Source organism: Meriones unguiculatus, chromosome 10 (genome assembly GCF_030254825.1).
Source record: "Meriones unguiculatus strain TT.TT164.6M chromosome 10, Bangor_MerUng_6.1, whole genome shotgun sequence".
NCBI classification, from domain to species: Eukaryota; Metazoa; Chordata; class Mammalia; order Rodentia; family Muridae; genus Meriones; species Meriones unguiculatus.
Window position 1 is genome coordinate 36157534 of NC_083358.1, and position 26373 is coordinate 36183906.

The window sequence follows — 26373 nt, forward strand, 5'->3', positions numbered from 1 at the left end:
ATGCTACCCACCGCTGTGGCTTCTGACAGTAAAGGCCGTGCTGTTGGTCGTGGTAGGAGGAGAGTGTGTGCTCGCCTCCTACCACGACCAACAGCACGGCCTTTACTGTCAGCTTGGCTGAATTTAGAGTCCCCATGCGGTTAGTGAGGCGCATCTCGCTGGGTGTCTGCAAATGCATTCCTTGAGGTGGGGGGGAAGGTACGCCCTGAATCTGGGCCATGCCACGTCATGGGCTCCAGGCAGGATGAAATAAAAGAAGGAAAGAGGGAAGCAGCTCACTTCTTGCTTCAGCTTCATGGACATATGGAGTTCTCCACCGCACACACTCCTGACACCAGGAAGGTTTGCCCGTGAGGATGGAGCCAAGCAACCATGGACCGATCTTTCTTCCTGTAAGTTGTTCTCTTGGGCCATTTGGTCACAGGGATGAGAAAGCTAATGATGACCACAGTGGCTGTGGTGACCACCCCACATCCGAGTTTCTGTTTCTGCTCTCCTGCCCTGCCTCCTTGCAGCTCTATTCTGAGGACTCCAACCCCAAGCATGGTGCAGATAGAGCAAGGCTTACTATGTCCCTTTCACCCTTAGGGCCTGGTCCTTTAAGGAGCTCTGGCTCTGGAGCTCCAGAGCTCTGCCACAGTCCTCTGTGTTCTCCCTGTCCTCTTCTGGCTCCTTCTTTCTCTTTCTGTCCCTTTACCCAGCCTGGGCTTGGCAGCTTTTATGGAGTCCTTTAGGGTCTCTCTAGGGGGACAGTCCCACACAGTCAGCACCTCTAGCTCCCTACTCAGCAGTGCAACAGAAGAGCAGCACTTAGCATGGAGAGCCACTCACTTCTCTGGGGTCACTGCTCTGGGTTTAGCTGCTAAATCATGATCCAGTTAAGAGGGCAGGCCCAGAGGCCTGGAGGCAGCAGAATTCAAACAGTTGCTTTCTTCAGTGGCTCTGTGGCCCCTGCCAAGCTGTTTGACCAGTTTGGGCCTCTGTTTCCTCATTTCCAAAACAATGATAACAATATTTGAAAGAGGTTAACTTTCCTACAGTGTCGGGTGAAAACACAGGCACACAATAGGTTTCTCTTATTTTCTCCCACTCACAGTTGTCAAAGTCAGTGTCCTGTGTTTAACTCTAGATTTGTAATTTTTTATATTATAGCATTTTAACTTTTCTTGAGCGATTTCAACTACTTATTCATGCATTCAGGACTTCCCATCCGAGGAGCTGGTTACACATGGGCCCCTTGTGCTGAGAAATGTGGAAACTAGTGTGCTCTCTGACCCTGTGGTGATGACAGTCCTGTGTGAAATGCATCTGGAAAACAAAGGAATGAATCTTAAATGGTGAAATATAGAGCATACAGGGGAAGTTCCTTTTCTGCCATTTTTAAACCCAGGGCTGCCGCCTTCTCCACAGTGACCACCCAGTGCTAGCTGGGACTGCTTCCTTCCTCAGAGAAATTGGTTTGGTTATTTTGTTTGTTTGTTTGTGTGGGGTTTTTTTTGGGGGGGTTATTGTTGTTTTCTTTTTTATTTTTTCTTTTTTTCCTTTATGGAGCTGGGGATCAAACCAAGTGCCTGGAGCATGCCACTAGAGAGGGAGACAGACAGGCGCATGTGTACATAAACAGGACACGTGTCATGAAGGAAACACGCAGAGTAAAGAGAGAAGAAAGTGGGGCACAGGCAGGAGGGGGCACACTGAGGTGAGCCACCAAAGATGGACCTATGAAGGGTAGCAGCTAAGCCAAGCCAAAAGAGGGGAAAGAGTTTCAGACAGGCAAATCAAGTGGGAGGTGCTGAGAGGGCATCATAATGCACACTGGGCTCTTGTTCAGGAGTCTGTCTAAAAGAAGGAGTAGAAGGAGGAGGAGGGGAAGGAGGGAGAGAAAGAGGAGAAGGAGGCAGAGGGAAAGAAGGAGGGGGAGAAGGAAAAGAAGAAGGAGGAGGAGAAGAAAGAAGAGGAAGAGGAGGAGGAGACATTTCAGTCCCTAGCAGGGTCCCTTTCTAAAGAAAGACAGCAACAGGAATTGCTCAATGTGGATTATCTGGGCAGGTGCAGGGCAGGCTAGAGCACTTGGGGGTAAAAATGTACTGACACCACTATGCCACAAACACTTCAACTTGCTTGTTTCACCATTAGGAATTTACACCTTCAGTTTCCAAGTGCAGTATTTAAAAACAGCTCTCTTGAGGGAGTTTGCTATGACCCGTATTCAGTCACTGGAAGACTGGAGGCCACAGAACAATGCTCCCAGCCCAGCAGAGTACCAGGTCATCTGAGACACATTTTAAACAGTCCAGTTGCCACCCTTTAGACGAGTGGAAATGAAGTCACCTGCAGTGATCACCTGCTCCCTGGGGCTTCCCAAGCAATATCACAGCCAAGAATTCTTGCAAAGAAAACCCATTTCACCTGCTTTGGTGCTGTTCCAGGAGACATCATCAATGCTGGTCACAGCTACCCAGCAAAGGTCTGCAGAGAAATCCAGAGCTGTGCTGTGACTGGATCAAGAGTGCAACCGGGCCCCGAACCAACCTGCTCCTGGCAGAGGGACTGGGGCCATATGCCTGGGGCTCTCTGGAGGAAGAGGAACAGTAGCTAATATTATGGGCTGCGAACGGGCAAGGACATGTGTCCAGAGCACCAAACAGAGAAACACCTGTTCCAGGGCTGACATCAATCCGAAATCAGAAGCGAGTTGCCTGGGGCACCTCAGTGTGGCATACAGAATTCAGTTCCTCACAGCCTTGGTCTGCTGCCTGCCACAGAGGGTTCAGAGAAAATGAAAATTAATGGGGTGGGGAAGGAATCACCAGAAAGTCCCACTTTTATTAATAACTACCCTCCATCACAGAGAGACCGAGACAGCGTGTCCACTCCAGACCAGGGTCACCTTGGGGAAGAAGGTGGAAGCTTTGAAGGGTCTCTGTGGGAGCCTCCCCACCCCAAGGCTAGACACAGCTTCAGACAAAGGGCTGTCACTGTTGAGCTTTAGGTTTTAATTTTTGAGAGGCTCTCATTATTGCAGTCCAGGCTGGCCTTGAACTCATGATCCTCCTGTTCCAGGCTACACAGTGCTGAGTAACAGGCATTCATCCTCAAAGAGCAGCTCTGTGGACTCCTAGGGAGTGGAGGGCTCCCATCCTGTCACACTGAGTGGCCAGAAGTGGCCTCCATGCTTTGCTTTTGTTCAGTGTCTTCAGTCTCATCCCCTGCTTCCTCATCACCAGCCACAAAATTGCCAGAAGAATAGCATCACACTTGGGCTGAAGCTGCCATAAGCCAGTGGGCAACCAGCATCTCTGACTCCCCAAAACTGCCTCTAAGGCCCCAACACCTAACTCTATAGCTACCCACTTCCACCCTGCCCAACGCCCAGAAGGCATACAGTGCAGTCCTATTAGCAAACACCTCTCCAAAGGGCTCTGGCTTCCTAGGCCGTTCTGCCTTTCTGTTAGCCAGCACACCCTCCCTCTGCTCCTATGTTGCTGAATATTGGGTGACAGCCAAACAGACTCTGAAGCAGTAAGCCCTGATATGCACTATTGAGGAGCTGCGGGCAGCTCAGCACAGCCTCCCATGGACGCCCTGAAACTCAGGCCATTTACTTCCGAAGGCGTGAGCAGGATGCGAGCCTTGCCTGGAGACAGCAGGGAGATGGATATTTCAGACATCCTCTGGGCACTTGCCATACAGCAGGTTCTCATAACAATTCCCAACAGGATCTCACTTATTCTGCATACCAAGTCTGTATAGTGGGCATACTTTCATGGCTAAGCCTTGGGTTTTAGAGCTAGTGTCTAGGTTAAAAAAACAAAATCTCAACTCTGTCACTTACTATGTGACTTTGGGGAAACTGATTACCCTTTCTTGGATCACACAGCTCTTTCTGTCACCCACTACCATCATCTCCATCATGGTCTCCTTCTGGGTGGAAGTTCTGGGGCACAGATCCATGGCAGCCCTGCCATGAACCAACTTGGTTTTAAACTGAAGCTGAAAGTTAAACTCTCCCTACCAAACCTGAGGTACTTCCTGTCCCTTGTCAGGCCTTCTTAAGTGCTCTTTTGGCCAGTAACCACACACATATGGACACCAGAGAACCTGTTGAAACCCCTGGCCTGCGGGACAGGTCAGGCAGTGGGCACGGTCTGGGTGCCTGGCATGAAAGTTTTTGTACAGGGAGATGGCACAGGTCTTCCTCCATTTTGTGTCACACCCTGAGCCCCTGTCCAAAGGCCTGTGTTAGCTGCTGGCAAGGAAGACCAGGCTTAGAGGGTCAGGTGGGGAGAGAGGACAAGCACACGGCCAGCGTGTCTGTGGTGCAGCCCCTGCCCCTCATTAGCAGCCTCCATCTGCACAGGTCCAGGCTCTTCCTGTCCCAGATGGATAGAAATGGCCATGTATCTTCTCTGCCACTCACATCTCGGCTTTGATGATAAGGAAGGCAACACCCTGCCAATCCCCTGTCCCATTCTTAGTTCTTCTAGAAATAGCAACCAGTGTGTCCAGGTGGCTTGACTGAACTTACCCTAAGCAGCCATGTGACCTTGCTCTGACCAGTCAGGGTATCACATCTATTGACTCAAGAAGGGTACTTATCCCAATATGGGCAAAACAGAACAAAAAAAGACTCAACTCTAACACTGTTGTTAGCATGAGCAGAAAAGAGGCATTCTCTTCAGTGAAGCTGAAATTCATTCGGGATCAGGGGATGAGCCTGAAGCAACCGGCTGCTTATTCTGATACCATGAGAATGGAGTCCCGGAAGCTGAGGAGAAGCTGCATTTATTAGTTTCTGGTTGCAGCTCTGCCTGAAGCCAGAATTTCAACACAGTTTTGTTTTCTCAGTACAAGTCTGATGTTCCTTGCTAGCGTGACTTGGGCTTGCTGACTTGGAAAGTGGTTTGAAGGAAAGAAGAGGTTGAAGAGGGAATAGAGGAGCATAGGACCCCGGCCTGTCCCATGTGCTGTACACAAAAGCCACAGCCTTCCCACTATATATATGAACCACTCAAGAGTTAGCCTGAGCTGTCTTCCAGAAACAACAGAGCATTCGCCCAACAGGTGGGGACAGATGTGACATTTGGGCCCCAAAGAACAAGGGAAAGTTGAACTGCAGCATGGAGATGCTGGCTTCTCCATGACCCAGGAGTCTACGTGCCTCCCAGAAAGCCTCCGCTTAAAAGGACCATGGCATTGATTTGGGCGAGCCAGCCACAGATATGTCAAGCAGGCTTGACTGACGTCACTACTGCGTGTCAGCCAAAGCTGACTGGTTGGAGACATTTGGTCTTAACCAGCCTACGAACCAGGGGTCCTTTGGAAATCAGAACCGAGATGGGGTGCCTCAGAACAGCTGTCCACAGTCTGCCCGGTTGCCGTGGAGGCTCTAGATGCCTTCACACACATGAGAAAAAAGAATCCAAAGCTGATAGGCAGTGTGGCCTGAGGAACTGGGGGGATGCCTCCCCACGGCATACTCCTCCTGTACCCCAGGACTTCAGAGAAGAAGAAAGCACAGCACCCACCCCCACCCCCACCCCACACACACATACACTGTGGTGGGTCCTCTTCCCTTACTGGAAATCAGGGGCTGCCTCCACAGGAGGCCCCTCCCTCCCAGAGATGGATCAGATAAACCTTGGGAGTAGATGGCGGAGCTTAGACCGCGGCAACAAACACAAGAGAGGCAGGAGGATAGTGGAGGTAGGGTTCAGTCCTGAGTCAGGGGTGGTTGGGGATTGTTTACCAGGCCCACACTAAGTACGCTTCTCAGAAGAGCTCCTCGAGAGTCAGGGAGGCTGATGGTGCTCGTACAGTTCCTTCACAGTCTCCTCATGATGGCATTCATGTCAGTATATCCCTCTAGGGTAGAATAAGGTCACTGAGGAGAGACAGATGATGGCGAGATGTGAACTGTCTGCCCTGAGTGGAGCTGTTCAACCCCTGAAAAAAACAGACTGACTCTCAAAGGTTTTTTGTTTGTTTGTTGGTTGGTTGGTTTGGTTTGGTTTGATTTTTGTTTTGTTTTTCTGAAGACAAGTCATAGAAACCAAGCCTGGCTGGTAAAGGTTCAAAGGAAACTGAGGAAAGTCATAGCAGCTCTCAGAACCTAAGAAGCCACAAGGTGCACCTATGTGGGAGCAAAGGCTCCTCAGATTGGAAAAGCTGCAGCTGGCTCTGCTCACATGCCTATCCACTGGACAGAGGCTCAAACAACAGGAGAAACATCCTGGTTCTAAGATCAAATCACTCTCAGGTGGGACAGCATCCCATTGACTGCCCTACCTAGGAATGGGGGTGGATGGTTTATTCAATGAAAGGAAGACTCATGGAACACCAGGGATAGAGGGAAGGCCCGCACACAGTAACCCACTATGAGAAACACAGCTTTACCAAAAATCCTGACTTTTGCAGTATCTACTTCCAACCAGCCAAGTCACTACCAAGCGCTCCACTGAGTCTTGACTCAAGCACGAAGAACCAGGTCAAAGCACGGCTCTAGGCCATGTTCGTGAAATCCTTGCCTGGGCGGTAAGCTAGTCATGTTGGGCCCATGAGCAAAAACCAGACTTGTAACAACCACACAAGGGAGGGACCTTATAGGTGAGGCAACCTATGGTCAGCGGGGCTTGCCTGGAGCCAGGATTTGCAAATTTATGTATTACTCCCAGAACCATATATTTACTCCAGTAAATCACTATGCCTCAAGGAGTGTCTGGAGACAGAGGGAGGAAGAAGTCAGGAAGATGACGAGGAGGAGGAGGAGCAGGAGAACTGTGGGTTGGATGTGCTGGTCCCCAGAATCGTGCTCCAAAGTGGGACTTTGGGGCAGAGACTGGTTCACGAGGGCTCAGATAGTGCATTAATTCGTGGGTGGATTCAACATGTCATGGTGGAGAAATTGTGGGAACATGGAGGCAGGACCTAGTAGAAAGAGTCATCCACAGAGGCATGCCTCTGAAAGGAGCTTCTTTCAGAACGAGCTCCAGGCTCCTCCTTTCTCTGTCTCTGCTTGCCAGCCACCAGGAAGTGAGCTCTCTTCTCTGCCACGTGTTCTTGCCACCATAGTCTATGCCTCATCACAGACACTTCTCAGTGGAGCTAGCTAAAGCAGGATGAGCTAGCCATGAGGAAGAGGCCCAAAAGCAATGGAAGCTGGCCTCTGTGAGCCCTATTTTAATTCCTGCCTTGAGTTCCTTTTCTGACTTCCTTCAGCGATGGAGTGTGTCCTGAGGCTTGTTAGTAGGAAATAAACTCTTTCTTCCCCAGGTTGCTTTCGGTCACAGTTTTTATCACAGCCATAGAAGCCTAAGTCAGACACAGGCTGAGAGTTCTGAAACTATGAGCCAAAGGGAACCGTGTTGACTCGCTGGAGTATTTTGTCACAGTGGTGAGGGGTAAGAAACTTGAAGAGGAAGAAAATCAGGAAGGGAGCTGGAGGGAGAGCACAAGGGGACTCATGGGGAAACAGGAAATGTAACATGGAGCATGGCCTGAGCCACAGGCCTGTGCTTTCTGCTAATACCCTTTCCCTCCTCACTGTTGGACTCTTCTCAGTCTATTTCCTTTTACCACAGGATGGCAGATGCAGTATCATGCAGGGGCCAAGCCACAGAGATCCTTGTCATCGTATGCCTATATCCCATGTGGCCACCGCCAGTGTGCTTAGAACAGAAAGGGGCTGGTAGGCCCAGAGCTACCTAAGTCTCTGATAAGTCAGAATATAATAGAGTTGTCTGGCCGCCTTGACTTTCCACTAGATCTCTTAAAACTCAAACGATGGGTTGGGGAAGTAGCTTTGTCCGCAAAGCACTTACTGAAAAAAAACATGAGGACCTTAAATCAGATGTCTGGAACCCTGGTAAGAGACAGGTACAGGGCATATGAGTGTAACTCCAGTCTGGGGACAGAGGGGAAACAGGTAAATGGGAGGAGGGGAGATTTGCTGGCCAGCCAGTCTAGTTGAAGGTTCAGCTAGAAGGTTCTAGCTCTAGGTTCAGTGAGAGACAGTGTCTCAAAAATTAAAATAGAGTGATAGATGAAGCCACTCCTCATCAGCCTCTGACCCCCAACACACATGCACATGCACACACACACATCTACACATATGCACATGCATGCCTACACACAACACACACACACACACGCCTACACACATGCGTGCTCATCTTCCCATTGGGCACTTACATCAGGACAGACGGTGCTGGGTGGCCTGTTCCCTGTCCTGGCTGCTGGGATCACGGTCCCTGACACCCGCAAAGCCACCCTCGCTAAGTTGCGGCCTTACTTAACCAAAGTTTGTAAAAGGTTACCCCGGGAGAAGAAACAGTCTTATCCAGGAAGAGCTCTGCTAAAATCCCAATAAGCCCATTGCGAGCTGGAGATTGAAGTGCGATTTTGGCATCCCTCCTCTGGTGTGGAAAGAGATTACAGAGTCATATTTCAAAAAGGCCCCACTGACACAGTATAATCTCTGGTTTTAACTCCCCCTGACCTTGAGAGAGCAGCAATAACGCAGAGGGGCTGCAGAGGCTGGGAACACAGACTTAGCTGATCACCAGAAGGCTTGGCGACCAGGAGATTCCCATCAGCCCCTGTCTGAGGTCTCATGGAGATGTCACTGAAGACGCAGCCTCATTTCCCTAAGACACAGAGCCAGCCAGCCACAGCCCTGTTGCCCAGCCTGGCTTTGACCTTCCCCAGCCCCTGCCTGCTTTCAAGCCCCGAAGGACCCAGCAGGACCTCCTCTCCTCTGCACGCCGTGCCTGTCTCTTTCCCAGTGACAATAATGAAGCTGAAATGTTGCCAGAAAAGGCATTGATCTGTTTATCTATCACCCGCTAATCAAAAGTTTCCTGCCTCCCGTTAGAACACCAATGATTTCCTTTGCGGAATCAAACAGGTCTGTTTGCAGCCACAGCCTGTCAGCAGAGACACTTTAATTACCGTCTTTGATGCTCCTTCCCTGAATACCAATCTTTCCAGAGCTACATGACAGACACACATTAGGGGAAGAATTAAATCAAAAAAGCAGGGCGCTGACTAATTGCAGAGCACCTCTGGTGGACTCAGGCTTCCCTGGCATGGGCTTGGTTCTCCTCAGGTCCCAGCATTCCAGAGGGGCAGCACCAGGAACGCCATGCCATAGGTGGGAAATCACTCAGCGCTGTGCTCTGCGTGTCTCCTAACACATTATACACACAGCATCATACAAAATAAACACAATGGCTGCATTGAGGCTGCAGATTCAAAGTCTGGCTGCACTCTTTACCCCACTCCCAGCCGATTAATTTAAAAGCGCCTCAACTTCCTTGTATGTAAAATGGGGATACTCGATAGTCTCATGAAGGCTATTATGAGAATTGAATCAAATGACTTGAGCAGACTGTTATTATTAAATAAGGCTATTATTAATAATATTATTAATCGCATTATTAATATTAGATCCTTCCAGTCAGAGAAAGAGCCCAACACCCTTGAGTAGGAAAACTGAAAGTCCCCTTCTTTGGGACACTGCCGGAAGAAATAAGGTGGTTCACGAAATTCAACAAATAAACACACAGAAGTGATTGTGTATATGCGCGCCATGGTGACTGAGACAAGCCCCTAACCCCAGAGAACATGGAAGTCCCCTGTAAGGAACAGACAACCACAGGCAAGTCATACACCACAGGGGGCGGGGCCTGTAGTCTGTAGAGGGCTAGCCGTGTATGCGTGAGGCTGTGGGTTCAATCCCCTGCACCACATAAACTAGGCTTGGTCTGAACAGTGGTAAAGCCAGCACTAGGGAAATGCTGGCCGGAGGATCAACACTTGGTTCAGGACACACAGGGAGGGCAAAGACAGAGGTACTCACCTCTGAGTCCATGAACCATGTGGAGGAGACGGGGGTCTCCATGGCCATAGATTGGGGCCAGTGGCCAGCCCCTGCCAGCTCCAAGCAAGAGAACAACCCAATCCTATTTGCATATCACTTTGGCCACTTGTGGGTATTGAGAAAGGACCCCCCGGATGACCCACTTTCTTGCCTGACAACCAGCGCAGTGCCTGTGCCTGGCACCTCCTACTGGCCGCAGGCTGCTCTCTGCTCTCCATCTGCCCCTCTTCTCATCCTCCCCTTCCTCTCCGTGCCTCCTACTCTGCAGTCTCATCTATCTTCCTTACCTCCTCCTCTTCCTCTCCCCCAACACCTCTTTTTCTTCATATCTGCCATTTCTCATTTCTCCCATCACCTTCTCTGACACAAACACAGAGAGCTAGCCAGATGCCATTATTCTTGTGATTTCCTTCACCATTTAACACACACGATTTCTTTCTAGCCAGCTCATAATGTAAACATGACCTTTCTGATTTTCATTATCGATTAAAGGGACAAATTTCTTTCTCTAGGCATCACAAGAGGCCTTCCCATTCAAAGAGCACTCAGAGCCTCTCATGCTGCCACTGTGTTGTCAGGTCCCTAGAGGGCCTGTGTGGTGAGGACACTGACTTAGACAGGGCACCTGGATGGGAGTTGGACCTTGTCAGAATCACTTTGATCGTGGACTGCACATTCAAAGCGCTGCAAATTCACAGCGCTCTGGAGTCAAATGGAACATCTTTTGGCCATTTTCCCTCTGTGGAGCATTGCCAGGCACAGATTGGGGACCAAAGGCAAAGCTTCCTTTGGCCTGTCCCAGCAGTGGCTCCTTCTCCCCATCACAGCCCTGTGGTCTGTTCCCAGAAGTCCTGCACTGTACTTTGCAATAGAGGGTGACTGTAAGTTTTTGTAGGTCACTGTGCCAGGCGCCTCACTTTCTCTGCTAACTTCTCATGTTAACTCTCGGTGTTAACTCCTAATGTTAACTCTCATTGCCCAAGCTTCTCTCCTTTTGGTCTTCTTTCCCACCTCCTCACCCTCCCCTCCTACTCCTTTTCCCTCTCCTTGTCACTAAGTCTGAAAACATACTCGCAGTTCTCCAGGGATCCTGTTTCCCAAGAGGAAGACACAAAAGGCATGGGAAGGAGGCCAATGACAGTGCTGAGCTCGGACTGGGGCTCTGCTTGGATTCAGCTCACCCAGCGCCCTGAAGGCCCTTCTTGCCCAGGGCTGTGGTCATGCATGAGTTTATCTCCAGGTCTGTCAGAGAGCTCAGGTCTCCTCTCCACCAGGAGGATGTGGGCCACCCTGCCTGGGAACAAGCTTGACTCTTAAAGAATGTGGTCTCTTGCTGGGAAGACAGTTCAGTCAAAATGTTTGCCTTTGGAGCAAGAGAACCCATGCTTGAGCCCTGGATCCCAGGTTAAAAAAAAAAAAAAAAAGTGGGTATGATAGCGCATGCTTGTAGATCCAGTGCTGAGAAAGCAAAAAGAGCAGATCCCTGCAGCTTGCTGGCCTGCCAGCCCAGCCTACTTGGCAAGTTCGAGGCCACTGAGAGACTCTTCCTTAAAGGAAATAAAAATAGACAAGCAGTGGTGGTGCACACCTTTAATCTCAGCACTCAGGAGGCAGAGGCAGACGGGTCTCTGTGAGTTCTATGCCAGCCTGGTCTACAGAGCAAGACAGCCAGGGCTACACAGAGAAACCCTGTCTTGAAAAGATAAATAAAAACAATAATAACAAGGTAGACAGTGCCTAAGGAATGACACCTGAGGTTGTCTTCTAAAAATACCTCCATACATGCACAAAGATCTGCACATGCACAAAAGAATGTGGTCTTGGGACTCGCTGCCAAGCCTGACCTGAGTTCAATGACCTGAGTTCAATCCCCGGCATCCATTTGGTGGAAGGAGACAAGTGACTCCCGCAAACTATCTTCAGACCGCTGCCTGCACGTGCATTTGCTGGCTCTGACTCTCTCACAGCAGCAGCCTGCACTACCTTCATTGCTGGTTAGGGAGGGGCAGTAGTCTCACTGGGAGAACCTGGCCCTGTGGACATGGTGACTGTCCATAATCACGCCTCTCTGGGTATGTTTGCAGGACTTGGTGGCAAGCTGTACGAATTACAGACTCTCATTCTCACAGGCTGCATAGGGCATGGTAGTTCTGTGGCTGTTTCTCTGAGAATGGCAGCCACAATGAGGCCCTCCAGAGCCCAGATGCCTTAGGGTGAAGAAGAAGGAACATAAACAGACAGTAAGATGGAGAGAGACATCTCAGCACTTCAGTATGTCCGTGTTCAGCCACAGGGTCTCAGGTACAGCCTTCACGAGTCGCCTGACGCAGCAATGTTACTCACTGCTGCCAGCAAATGGATTCAACAAACTGCTCAGCAGGAGATGTAACATGTCCTAAGCCAGAGCCAGCACCTTCCCTGCGTCCTGGGGTTCAGAACACTCAAGCCATGATGAATCCTGCCATTTCTTTCTGGGTGATGAGGAAGCTCTGTCCATCCAGGCCTTCTATCGCTGTTCCCCCAAAAGACCCACAGGTGCCTGTGAAAACCAAGGCCTCTTCATGCCTTCCTCCTTTCTCCTCTCCCATCCTTCCTTTTTCCCTCCCTCACCCTCTCTCCCTCCTTTCCACTTTCTTCCTCCTTCCCTACTCCCCTCCTTTCCTTCCTCCTCCTTTCCTTCTTTCCTCCATTTCTCCCTTCTCTCCCTCCTTCCCATTCATTCCCTTGCCTTCTCTTCCTTCCTTCCTCCCTCCTTTCTTCCAAAAGAGGTGCGCTTTGCTGACACTGTAAGGCAGCTCATGGAAATGCAGACACCTGAAAATATGCAAAAAGGAAAACTCAAAAAGCATCCATAATACACACGTGTGTACATAAACATGTTCAAATACACACATGTGGGCACATGCGTACACACACACACACACACACACACACACAAGCTTGACAAGCTAGCATGGCTAAGCCTCTGTCCAGTCTTTGTTCACTTAAAATATGACCCACTAGGGCTGGAGAGATGGCTTAGTGGTTAAGAGCACTGTCTGCTCTTCCTGAGTTCAATTCCTAGCAACCGCTTGGTGGCTCACAACCCTTTAATACCCTCTACTGGTATGTGGGTGTAAATGAAGATAGACCATTCATATACATAAAAAAATAAATAAGATACTTTTTTTTTTTTTAAACACATGACCCACTTTGCCAGGAGAAATAGGAAAGGGATTGCAGAAATCCCTCCCTCCATTCTTCTAACCCCACTTCCTCAGGGCATGGCTGACCCTTAAGGCACGAGGTATTTATTACTAGCTCCTGCTCCTTTTACAACCCTGGTGTCCCTCGCCATAAGAGGGATCTCCAGATTCAGAAGGTTAAGAAGCCATTGTCAGGCGCCTACCCCAAAGAGATAGCAGACAACAGTCTGTGAAATGTACCGATTATAACAGAAACATACATGGAAACAAGCACATCATCCACCATCAGGGTGTGCCTGAGTCCATGACCGTGCATCAGAGATGTGGACCCTGGAGACAGTGAGGTTGAGACCCCTTGACAAGGAGCGTGAAGTCCAGTGAGAGACGACAGCCAGGCAGAGAGTGCCCGGGAGATAAGGAGGATGAGCTTGTAGTTTTAGAAGGACTTCCTGGCTGCCCGCTCTCATCAGTGTTCTATTGCTTTAGAGACACCATGGCCACGGCAACTCTTTCGATGGAAAACATTTTCTTGGGGGTGGCTTATTCTTTCAGAGGTTTAGCCCGTTATCATCTTGGCGGGAAGCATGGCCATGTGCAGGCAGACATGGTGCTGGAGAAGTAGGCAAGAGTTCTACCTCTGAATGGGCAGGCAGCAGAAAGAGAGGGAGGCGCTGAGCCGTAGACTGGGCATCTGCAACCTCAAAGACCACCATCCAGCACTTCTTCCAACAAGGCCACACCTACTCCAACAGGCCACACCTCCTAATAGAGCCACTCCCTGGTGACCAAGCATTGAAATCTAGGAGCCTATGAGGGCCATTGCTTTTCAAACCAGCACACTGCTGCGTGTCCATCGGCGTGCTGCAGCATTCTTTTCCCACTGAATACAGCTCCTGAAAGTCCCCTTCCCACACAGCACAGCCACACGCCTGAGGAACTGCTGGCCCCAAGAGATGAATGTCCCCGGACAGCCTTCAGGCAAAGCGCACATCAGCAGCCATCTTTTTTTTTTTCTCGTGATGAAACGCACCTTAAAGTCAAAGCTCAGCTACCATCGTGCGTGCCCTTTCTCCATTCTGAAAAACTGTTATTTCGGCTGTTGCATTAGTTACCTATGGCATATGCATAAAATTACCTTTGGTGCAATTTTTAAGTCCAAGAATCAATATTTATAATTTCACAAACTCTTTAGGTCAGGAATTTGGTTGCACAAAAATAGTGTGGTATTGGTCCGGGGATTCTCTTGAGGTAACAGACCCATGTCAGCCTGTCATGTGACCGCTGGGCTGAAGTCAGAGGATTCATTGCCAGGGTGGCTTGTTTCTATCACTATTGGAAAGAGACCTCAGCTCCTTGCCACAGGGACTTCCCCAGAGGGTACTTGAGTGTTCTCACGGCATGGTGGCTGGCTTCTCCAGACCAAGTGACCCAACAAGAAATAAGCTGGAAGCCACAGAGCCTCAGAAATCCCACAGAATCATTCCATCAATGTCCTTTATTTTTCCTTTTCTGGGGCCGGAACTCAAATAGCCCAGCCCTCGTGAGTGTTAGGTAAGTGCTGAGCTATGTCTCCAGACCCAGTTGGTCAGCTCTGTTTGATGTGAGAGAGGCCCTTCAAGGATATGCCTATGAGGAGGTAGGGGTCATTGGAGGTCAACCAAAGGTTGCTACCTCAGTAACTAATATTGTAAATGAAAGGCATCATGCACTTTCTGTGACTCTACCCCAGCTCTCTGCGTCCTCTCTCTCTTCACCTGTGCTACAGATTTCCCACCTTCCAGCATCTCCAAGGCTCCTTTTGACTGTATTCATAGCTGTGCTCAGTTACTGGAGCAGCACATAGCCTATTCTCCTGCACTGAAGGCTTAAGGCAACTGGACCATGTCCTCTGCTGTATTGTGCCTGACTCTCTACCACTGTGTTGCTCCTAAACCCAGGGACATAAAAATCTCCAGCTGCAGCATGACCTTCTGGGCTGCCCGTTTTTTAAACTAGCTGAGGGCCTTTTGAGGGTTTCCTGAACCTCTCTGAGATTACCATTCCTCTGCTATCAACTGAGAATGATCAAGTACCTGCTTCCTCCCCCATGAGGTTTTTTTTCCCTTAAGATTCATTTAATTAATTCATGTATATGAGTATTTTGTGTGCATGTATGTATGTGCACTGTATACATGCCTGGTGCCCACAGAGGCCAGAAGTTACAGAGTTACAGATGTTTTTAACTGCTGTGTGGGTGCTGGGGATTTAATCTGAATCCTCTGCAAGAGCAACAAGTGCCCTTAACCACTGAGCCATCTCCCCAACCCAAGCCACACCATGCACATGCATGCTGCGGAACACACACACAGTACATTTTTAAAATTTTAAAGAAAGTGAAGTTAATTTAATAGGCCAGGCCCCACAAGAACCTACAGTGAAAAAGATTGTTAGTCCTTGGTGGTGGTGTTAGAGGTGCTGGGTCTGCTCGGGGGACTTGAAATGACACATGCAATCTAGTTTGTAAAGGCCATGAAACAATCCAGTACTTCCAAAAACTTGAAAACACTTTTTCTGGTGTCAAAACACAAAAGTCAATGTTGGGGGTTGGTCTGGTGCTGTGTATTCTGATGCTAATTACTGGCTTGCAAGATCTGCTTGCTGCCCAGACAAGCACATTCTCTGGCACACCTGTCCTTGTTGTGTAAACCTTGCCTGAGAGCTTATTCCTGTTTGACCAACAAAAAGCCTATACCTGGGCAGGGCCAAAGGAAGGTAGGCATGGTGAAAGTTTGTGGGGACAGAAGGATCACTGGCAAGGAGACAGGTACTGGAAGAATGAAGGAGAGGGCCGGGATGGGTTAGCATGGAGAGGAGCACATGGCCGGATGGCATGGATGGAAGAAAATGGTCCCAATGAGAGACGAAGCAAGTATTTATGGAATTATGGATGGGAGGCAGATCAGATGGAAATTACTAGAGCAGCTGGCATGGGATGGGGGCTTGGCTCAGGTGGTAATATCTGCCATGTCCCACGTGAAATAAGGCTATTCCAAGAATCGGTCAGGCATCTGTGTCTTTTCTTGATTGTGGTAACAGGTTAGATAATACCTCCATAATAATTATAGGGTTAATAATAAACATTATTAGACCATGTTTTTAAATTAACCGCAACAAGTCCGTGAGAAAAGTAGCGCATATTTTCAAAGAAGACAACACCCCACAGATCTGGTCTTTGGAAGAACGCTTTTGTTTTCCACAAGAGGCCAGTGGTACAAATGTAGTTTTGTCTAACATTTCCTGGTCTTCCTTTCTCAGAGACTGAGCGCTTGAAGCCTCTAGGAGCAGGCATGTCACAAAATAGGTCTGTAACCTGTCTTTGAGGTTTAGACCTGGGTCTCAATGGGCTTTTGCTAGGATTCCTCGACTAGTTCAGAAGTCTCATTTGGTTAAATGTAAACCAGGAGCCCTGGTGAACCCTCAGAAGGCTCAAAGCGGCAGTTCCCACGTTTGTTCAGGAATGTGAACTTTTGAGATTTTTTTAAAGACTTATTTATGCATTTCTTATGTATACAATGTTCTGACTGCATGCACACCTCCATGCCAGAAGAGGGCACCAGATCTCATTATAGATGGTTGTGAGCCACCATGTGGTTGCTGGGAATTGAACTCAGGACCTCTGGAAGAGCAGCCAGTGCTCTTAACCTCTGAACATCTCTCCAGGCCCCATGATTCATTTTTTAATTATTATCTTTTGCAATTTCTGTGCATATGTGTGTGGCAGGCATACGTGTATGCCTATGCATGTTTTCACACGTGTGTGCATATGTGTGTGTGTGTGTAAACACGCATATGCGCACACATGTCCCCATGCATATGGAGGCCTGAGGTTGATGTCTAGAATCATTCTCTACCATTCTTTCGATTATTCACTGAGGCAGGGTCTCTTAGTCAAATGCAGAGTGGAGTGTATCATACAGCCAGTCTTGCTAGCCAGCTTGCTCTAAGGACTACACTGTCTCCTGTTCTCCAGGCTGGAATCACGAGAAGACCACCATGCCTAACTGGCATTTCTATCAGTTTCTGGAGATTTCATGTTCAGGGGCAAGTGCTTTAACCACTGAGCGTCTTCCCAGCGTGTGTGTGTGTGTGTGTGTGTGTGTGTGTGTGTGTGTTTGTGTGTGTGTCTGTATTTGTGTGTGTATGTGTGTATCTGTGTTTGTGTTTGTATCTGTGTGTAAGATATATTAATCCTATGGTCCCTTAAGTCTTAAATACTGGCCTTCTTTTTCTAGAGCATCTTGAGAAATTCAGTGCTGTTTCATGGTACACAGTTCTCGAAACAGCTTACTTTACCAATAACTTTAAAAAAGAAAAGGCCAGGAGTGAGTGGCTTCAGTGAGATGGAAGACTCTCATTACCCCCATGGAAACATTAAACACACAGCTAGGAACTGGGTGAAATAACTTTGTATGTGCTCTGGAGATTTGTCAAAGCCTAGAGCAACCAGGCAAATGCCCAAATAAACACAATCTGCACTCACTGGAAGGGAATGCCAGGCTGTTCTTGCTTGGCCTTACTGATCTCCTCCTTGATGTGATAGGGCTCGTTGTGAGGGAAGAGGCATCACAACCTCAAATCCCCTTTCGCTAGCCAAAGAAGATAAAGTGGACCTCATATGCAATAGGTAACCGTGTCCAGACACTTCCTGAGAGCCCAGTCTTCACGTAACCTGGAGCTTACGGAGCCAAAAGAGTGACACTTGGTCTCACTGAAGCCCAGTGATATGGCAGTGGATATGGTCACAGAAATTGAAAGAAGACCTCAGAGACAGAAATTACTAGTTGACTGGAGCATTCTAGAACAACTAAGATCCCAAGAAGAAACAGAGATGATACTGCTAGGAAACTAAAACATTTAAAAGCAGCTAAATGTATGGGGACTAGTAAAAACCCAGACACCTACCCAGAATTACTTAATGTCTTTTCTGACAATCTGCGAAGCTGGGAGATTTCCAATGCCCAGTTTTCAGAAGGCACACAGCGAACAGGAAAACATGGCCCCGTCCACTGGAACAAAATTAATCTTCAGATTCTGGCTCTGAAGAAACACACCAGACTTACTAAATGAAGACTTTAAAGCACCTCTTAAAAATGCTCAGAACACCAGTGGAAAATTCAGACAAGAGGTAGACAAAATTAGGAAAATAAGACGCACATACATTTTAATGTTAACAAAGAGGTGCAAGTTTTTTAAACACCGTGACAGTGTGACAATGATTTAAAATTATTTTACTATCATTTTGTGTATGGGGGTGTTTTACTACATGTCTGTGCACCTCTTGTCTGTTTGGTGCCCATGAGAGCCAGAAGAGGGCATTGGATTCCATGGCACTGGTGTTACAGATGACTGTAAGCCACCACATGGGCGCTGGGAATCAAACCTGGGTCTTCCAGAAGAGCAGCCACTGCTCTTAAGCACTGAGCCATCTCTCCCACCCACAGTTTCTTTTTCAAATGAACAAAGCTTGCAGTCAAAAAAAGTAAACCAATTGGAACAGTCACTGGAATAATTCAACAGCTGACTCAGGAAGGCAGGAGAAACAACAAAAGTGAAGAGAAAGCATTTTAAATCACCAGATCTGAGGGGGGAAATGAAAAAAAAAAATCAAGGTACAGCGTACTAACAGCTACTGTTGAATAAACTATGCATCATGGGAGTTCTAGGAAGAGAAAGAGGAGAGAGAGAAATGAGTAGAGATATGACAAAAAAAATAGTGGTCAAGTTACCCCAAATTTGAGGAAAATATGAATCTAAACATCCAAAATCTTAACAGATATCCAAACAGGTTGCACATTCATCCAAAAATAAGACTCAGGAGGACTTTTCTTTCCCTCTAAGGACATACTTGGATCTAGAGACGTCTTGAACTTGGCTAAGCAATTAGCTACAAGTATTTATCTTGGAACGAGGAAGGGTTGTGTCCGATAGCAGAGAATCTGCTCAGCTGAAGTGTTCCTGTAAGACAGAACACCATGCAGCCTGTTTAAGGACATCAGCAGTGTTTGGAGCATAACATGAAAGGAAGGCCACAGACACCACATGCGGCCATGTCCTCATGACAGAGGTAAGTGTGCGTAAACAGGTGGAAACAAACTTGGGATGCAGGGCATGAGCAAATAAAGAATTAACTTCTTAATAAATGAGGTTAAGAATTTTCTCCATTCTTTTTGCTCCTGGGTAAAAGCCTAACTTCTGTAATAAGATATTAAAATACATTTGGAAAACAGCCACACTCCAAGTAAGCATCAGAGGCAAGGCTTGAACTGACACTGAGGTCCATTAAACAGTTCTGTCTCCTGCCAGCTTTCACTGGCTCTCAGTGTCTCTTCACGCAGGGGGCCTTGGTCTCTCGTCCGCCACAGACCTTGTTTCAGTTTCAGGGTGTTGTTATTTCAGGTTTGTTAACAGATCTGGGGATAATTTCTAGGCTGAGGTGAAATTTCATCATTCCGTTGGCTCCCTAGTCACACTTTCTGCCAAGCCACACTGAGTGTTTCTGCTTCGACATTAAACCACCACCACAATCTCACCTGCAAATGAAGACACTCCTTGCTCAGTCAGCATTTCCTTCACTGCTCACAGCACAGAGCCAAGTATCAGGATGACCAAAGGTCTACAGAAAACTCAACTTTCTGGGCTGATGAAATGCCTCAGTGTGTAAGGGCATCTGCTCCCGAATCTGATGTCCGGAGTTCAATCCCGGGGACCTACATGGAAGAAGAGCACCTCCTCAAGTTATGCTGTGACCTCCACATGTGCACTGTGGTACACACACACACACACACACACACACACACACACCACACACAATCAATCAAATCAAGAAAGCTTGGCTTTCTTCTGAGTTTTTCAAGGTGTCTTGGTGATTCCTTAATTTATGAAATTTTATCTTGCAACATTTCCCCCAAAGAGCTTTTGGAGCTTAAATACAAGCAGGAAATGTAAGTCATGCCCCTCAGTTTTGCAAAATCCAAGATGAAATTAAAATGTAAAAGCCATAAGATAAAATGAAAGGTGCTCCATACCTCGCCCTGGCTGTTTCACAAGGTCAAGGTTCTGACATACAGTCTTCTTGATGCAGCCAGATACTGATTCTATAAAGCTAAGTTCACATCTCAGGGCTGCAGGCTAAGCTGTTTCTACCTGAGAGAATCTGCAGAAGCCCAGCCTATGGTCTTTGACCTCGGCAAATGTGCAAGGATAAAATTTTTGCCAAAGAAGGGTTTCAGATAGATGCCAATGTGGACCATTGGGCACTTCCTGCTGTTAAAAACAGAACAAGTCTTGGGCAGTAGATACAGCTCAGTAATAGTGTTTGCCTAGTACATATGAGGCCCAGGATTTAATCCCCAGTGCCATGAAAAATCATAGGTATATCTTATCACAAATCCCAGAATGCTTTGTCATCAAGGATCAAAATACAAGTCCATTGGAAAGCCACACATACGCAAAAGATACTAAATCAAGGAAACAGTTAACTTGGGCAAGGCACAGGGGTCAGGTAACATAAATGGAGTTCAAGTCCTTTTCTACCATAGACTCTAAATTTTCAAGAGGCCCCAGTAGCTTCCCATAGTAAAGAACCAAGCCCAGCACAGCAGGGAAAGGATTTGCCCTGGCCCTGAGGAAATAACTTATCCTACAGGAAGCAAAAGCCAAGATGTAGGCCTATAGCCAACCCAGCAGCACAAAGGGACTGGGGGTGAAGAAAAGACGTGGGCATAGGGGCAGAAAATAGCACACACAAAGGTAAAACCAGAGAAATAAAGAATAATCTCAGAGCAATGGTGGGGCATAAGGCAAGCTCTTCTTTTCTGTGATATCTACCTCCATCCCCCACCCTGTCCAAACTCCTCTCAAACACACATTCCAGACAGTCGCATTACTTAAATATTAACAGAAATTTGCATTTTGGTAAGATTCTAACTACCATAAAAGCTTTCTCAGGACGCAAATACTTGGAACTCTATACGGGTTGCAGAAAAGGAAGTGGGTAACGACGTAAGAACATTCCAGAAGGTGCGGTGCGACACGGCAGGCACCCCTGCTGAGAGCAGAGTTTCCGAGCCCTCGTGGCCTCCTGGGGGACATGCTCTCCAAACCTTTGTTCTAGGTGTTGGCTGCACAGGCTTGATAGTGGGACTGGTCTGGAACCAAGCTGTGAGCTCGTTAATGGGGTAGCTTTGAGCCTTTGCTTCCTTGTCTGTAAAACAGGACAGTGAAGCTGCGGTGTCAAGAGGCATGCCTGGAAAGCACTCTGTGACATTAGTCTCCTTACTTAGGTCACTTTACTTCCCACCACGCCTACACTCACCACCCCAACTTTCTAATATAAATCATTTCTAAATGAGTGACTGAAATGGACTCTCTCAAAGAGGACTCGATTCTTGGAGAAGTCAGATTGTTAACTTATCAGGGTTCTTTTGGTTGCATGCGAAAGCACCTCAAGTTGACATAAGAAATAAGCCAGCTCACGTAATTGAAGATATTAGAGGTATATCCCTTTATGGTTTCAGGGTTGGATCGGGGACTCTAACGACAGTGACTCTTAGCCCCGATTCTTCTCGACCCCTTAACTCTATTTTCTCTGCACCAATTTAAATTTTCCCCAGTGATGTTCCTGGATGCTCTAAAAGTTTGGAGTGTCTACCTAAAAAGAAAGTGTCTTTCCCCAAACAGTCCCAGAAACAATGGTTGTGGTCAGAGTGATGGGATGACAGCCCGTTCTTGGAGACAGGTGGACTACATCAGTAAGGAGGTTCTCCAAGGGAGACCGGGATTCTCTTTGCAGCAGGAGAGAAACGCTAAGCAGGCACAAACAGCAGGTGCTGCACGCATCTACCTCTTTGAAAGGAGGAAAATCAAGAATAAAGGGAACCCCAGATGTCTGGGCAGAGACAGGGGTCACCCCCCTCCCTGCAATGCTCGCCTGGAGAAATGAAATGGAGGGATCCAGAATCAAAGCTCGCAAGGAGTTTAAGATTATTTGAATATTTTTCTGTTATTTTTGTTTTGTTGTTTATTTGTTTGTTTGTTTACTCCTAGGAAACTAAAATCTTAAGACTTTCAGAAAGGAAAATGTCCAACTGAAATCCATAGGAAAAGCAAACAAGAGGAAGAAATGGAGGCTCTGGGCACCTGAGGGATCGGGTATTGGAGAGCTAGCCCTTCCTTCTTAAATGCTTATTGAAATGTTTGAGACCTAAAACAAGACATATTTATTGGCTCTGAACTACGGGGAAAGCACAACACAGAAGCTAATAGTGTTTAATTAAATGTCAGAATGCCTGCAGATCTTCATATTTTATCAAGCTCATTGATGGCTATGTTTGCTATTCCTCCTAGATCCCATTACGTTGGAAAGTAATTGTAACGGTAAATACTGTTCCCTTTGCAGGCTTCTGAAGTTTACGCAATGGTCACAGGGAAATCTTTAGCATTGCATGTGGATGCACCCATAGCCAGATCAAAGGCAAAAGGATTCCTTAAAACCTTCCCAACCATCGTATTGAAAATAAGAAGTGTATGATGTGATGTTGAACGGAGATGTTTCGAGAGCTAGTGATTGGTACCTGGGTCTCCCTGCCCGTGGGACATGTTGGAGCCAGGAAGGCCACAGTCACAGGGCACCATCCCCCCCCCCCACAGTACCTTCTTCCCAGCGCCTCCCTGGCTGAGCCCCCACCCCTCTTTTAAGCCTCTATCATGGCAACCGCCCCAGGGCCAGACCCCTAATTACCAGCTTCTTCTAAGTGCCAGGGAAAAAAAAAATCCTTCACCAGCCCTGCCCCCTCCCCAGCACAGGCCCAGGGGGTCAGGCAGGTTCAAAAGGTGAAATAAATGAATCTTTACACATTATAAGGGCCCAAGCAACATTCTCTGTGGCATTAGGGCCTGAAACAGCAGCAAGTAAAAGCAGGTGTGCTGGGCGCCCTGTCAGCTAACAGCACTGATAAGCCTGCCGTGCCTGGTTCTGCTTCATTTCAAACAGACTGCTACAGAAAGGAGGGGAAAGCCAGAGCAGAAATAATTGCTGGAGCTTCCAGTGAGCAGAGAGAGCCTGCAGGCAGAGATCAACGGGCCTGATTTCACCCTCTTCCCTTTATTTCTATAACCTTAAATGTTCTGCTATTATAGAAGCCATCATGTCAGCTTTCTCCTCAGCCTCTTCAGCTGCCCATTTTCAAATTGTATCAATTGGTAAGGCTTTCGGGCTGAGGGATTTTCATCTTGATTTCTGGTTTCTAGGCTTTAAAGATAAAGCAGACTCCCCCGATCTGATTCAAGGATCAGGATATGCTGTCCTGAGCATGCGTCTAGATCAGATCCCACTCCCACCCTCATCCCCACCCCCACCCCTGAACTGCCTAGGAATGAGGCAGGGCTTGGGTGGGTCTTTCATTTTTTTTTTCTCCTTCCCTCTAAATGATGGATAATAAAGCAAATCAAAAGCAAGTAATACTTCTTCTAAAGTGGGTATGTCCCCACTTAGGGGATCAGGTCAGCAGGCTCTAAGCTCTTGAGTGTATTGGTGACCTCAGGCCTGGAGAACACGGAAACCAGGTATGCACGCTTCACTTGGGCACTTCTGGACAAACGCTTCTGTGTTTTACTTTGCTTACTGTTTGAGACCTGTTCTCACCATACTTCCCAGGCTGCTCTTGAGATCACAGTCCTGCCTAGGCCTCCAAAGTGCCATGACCTTGCATTCTGTAGAACAGACACCTGCTAAGCAGAGTATGGAAAGGGCTGGGAAACGGGTGGTGTTGACCTTCTACACCCAAGCAACAACAGTAAAAAGAAGCATATTAAGTTGACACACACTCACGGGGCTTTAGCGGGGACACGACGGGGTGCGAGGAAGAGTTCATGAATTGCTCTAAGGACTCAGGTGGTTGCTCAAGAGAGTAAGAGAGTAAAATGTTCAGGCAAATCAAAGGAAAGCCTGTGGAAGCTATAGTAACTTGTGTAACTGTCTTCATGCCCACCCCTCGAAGACTCTGGACTATATCACCCAAGGACCCGGTTAGGTTAAAAAAAAGAAAAAAGAAAAAGCACCATCCATCCATTACCCTCATCAGGGTGCTTAGCAGTAAGCAGGCATATTGGACAATGAGTTGGAGAGGACATTAACCCAGACACAGAGAGAAACTCCTGGGCCCACATCCCCTGTCTTTGGAGCAGGTGGGAGCTGCCTGCTCTGCTCGGGAGACATGAGGAAGAGCATATAGCGGCGATCATGGGTCAGAGTCAGGCTTTTCAGCCACAGGCAGGGAGAAATCAACCAGACACCTGTGCTGCCAAGGAGGGCAGCAAGGGAATACCAGGAAAGAGGGCAAAGATGGCAGAGGGTCCCCTCAGTCTCTTCCTTAATTCCTTCTAGTTAATGTAAGAGAGAGAGAGAGAGGAGAAAAAGGAAATGCTAATTGAGCCAGGGACACTGACAGATGTAACAGAAAGTGTCTTCATTGGTAAATTGCCATCTGAAGTTCCCTTGTTCCTTCAGAAACCAAGAGGAGAATGGCAAGAGGGAGTCTGACAGGAAGTGAGGATTCGAGACTTCAAACACAAACATTATGAAAAACAAGCAACATCTGCAAACAGTAAGTACTTATTTATATTTTATGGAGTGTGTGCTTGGGATTCTGACAGGTTTTTAAACAGAGACCATATTAAGCCCATTCAAAGGCGAGAATGTCCCTTTTAAAAATGCATTACCCCGCTGCTCAGGCAGGCAGGCCGGCTGCTGGCCTCAGGTGAGCCCTGACCCCTGCCGACCTGGCCTAACAAAACACACATGCAGGTTTGCAAGGGGGGCCGTTTAGTGCTTCTCTCTCAAGGTCATCGCAGGCTGGCGCTGGAGGGTTAGTATGCAGCAAGCTTTTCCCTCGGCTGACAGAGACGCTTTGAACTTTTCCCTTCTGAACAAATAGGAAAGGAAACCGCAAGGAAGCAAGTGCTGAAAACCTAAGAAAAGAGCACTCGGAGGCTGAATAAGCTGTAAATAAATAAGTAAATAAATAAATAAGTGGCCATCCTTGTCCCCGACAAATGAAAGGCACCCTCCTAGGCTTCCAGGGGCTTTGTGCATTTGCAGCGTGTGAGAAACTTTAAAATAAAAACAACAGAATAAACCTTCCCTTTCTTCCCCTGCCCCTCCCAAGGATGAACCCTTTATTTTTGACAACAAATACGAGATGGCTGGCAGGTACCGTGTGCTCTGTTCCATGAAATATTTAGTAAGGCAATAACGACTCCCTGGACAGCTTAAGAAAAGCACGATTATATTCAGAGAGAAAGCCATGAGCAAACAGAGCGGGGGAAACACAAAGGAAGATAAGGGAGGAGCTTTCATCAGGACTTCCTGTCCAATAAGGCAACCAGGCTTGATCCAGATGTTTTGAGAAAAATCAAAGTGTCAGAACTATCCAAAATGTCAATAGCTCCAGTAAGGAATAGTGTCTAACATTTTCTATTACACCGTTCAAGAATTTGCCTCGCAGCGCAATTTGGAGGGGGAAAAAACCCTCTTTATTTCAAAAACACTCAAAGAAAAGAAAGAGGGGGGAGGGGGGAAGAGGCGAACAAGGCGCGTTTGAGGGGTGTGTAACATGATCGTGCTCCCTCCCGGGGCTCCCAACCGTCCTGAAAGCCGGGCTGATGAAAGTGGCTCTCCGCCACACCTCTCCTGTGCTCTCTCCTTTCTTTCCAGACACTCTTGCTGAGGCACTTCCTGGACGGTGGAGCGGAACTGAGCAGGCTCCGAGCAGCAGGCAGCCCTCGGCGCAAGCCTTCAGCAGCCTTAATATTTAGCGATGATCCCAGTAATGACTTACCGGATGAGTCGAAGAATACTCGACTCATTTCAGCAGTCATTGGGTACCGGCTCACTGGGACCTTTCCGCTTTGGAAAGGTCCTGCAAGGCAGAAGAGAGACTCCCATGTGAAGAATATATTGTTGTTTTGGCAAATTGTAAACAAAATCCCCACCCCCACCCCCTTTCCCCCTGGGACTGGCCTGGCTGTGTCTGGTTTGACAGAAGTTTCTAGCTGCGATTCTTCTGACTGCCTCTGCCACAATCCTGGAAATTCTAGAGGGACAGCACGCATGAGCTGCTGTGGAATCCGTGCCTTGTGGAATCTTAAATAGAATGAAACAGGCCCCCAACAATCAATATTACTGACAAATTAATCTCTGCAAATAAACTGTTGTGCATGTCAAGACTGCTCCAAGTCCCCAGAATAATTGTGTCAAGGAAGTTGAGGTCT

At 47.8% G+C, this 26373-nt stretch overlaps 1 long non-coding RNA gene across 2 annotated transcripts; it reads left to right on the top strand.

Moving 5' to 3' along the window:
• Nucleotides 1-144: 144 nt before the first annotated feature.
• Nucleotides 145-26373, top strand: LOC132656840 (uncharacterized). Of its 2 annotated transcripts, none has more exons than XR_009594601.1 (3): nucleotides 145-392; nucleotides 24611-24707; nucleotides 25817-26373. It is a non-coding gene; the product is annotated as an uncharacterized LOC132656840 (long non-coding RNA). The 2 variants fall into 2 exon arrangements; XR_009594602.1 differs by lacking the exon at nucleotides 145-392 and adding an exon at nucleotides 18949-19168.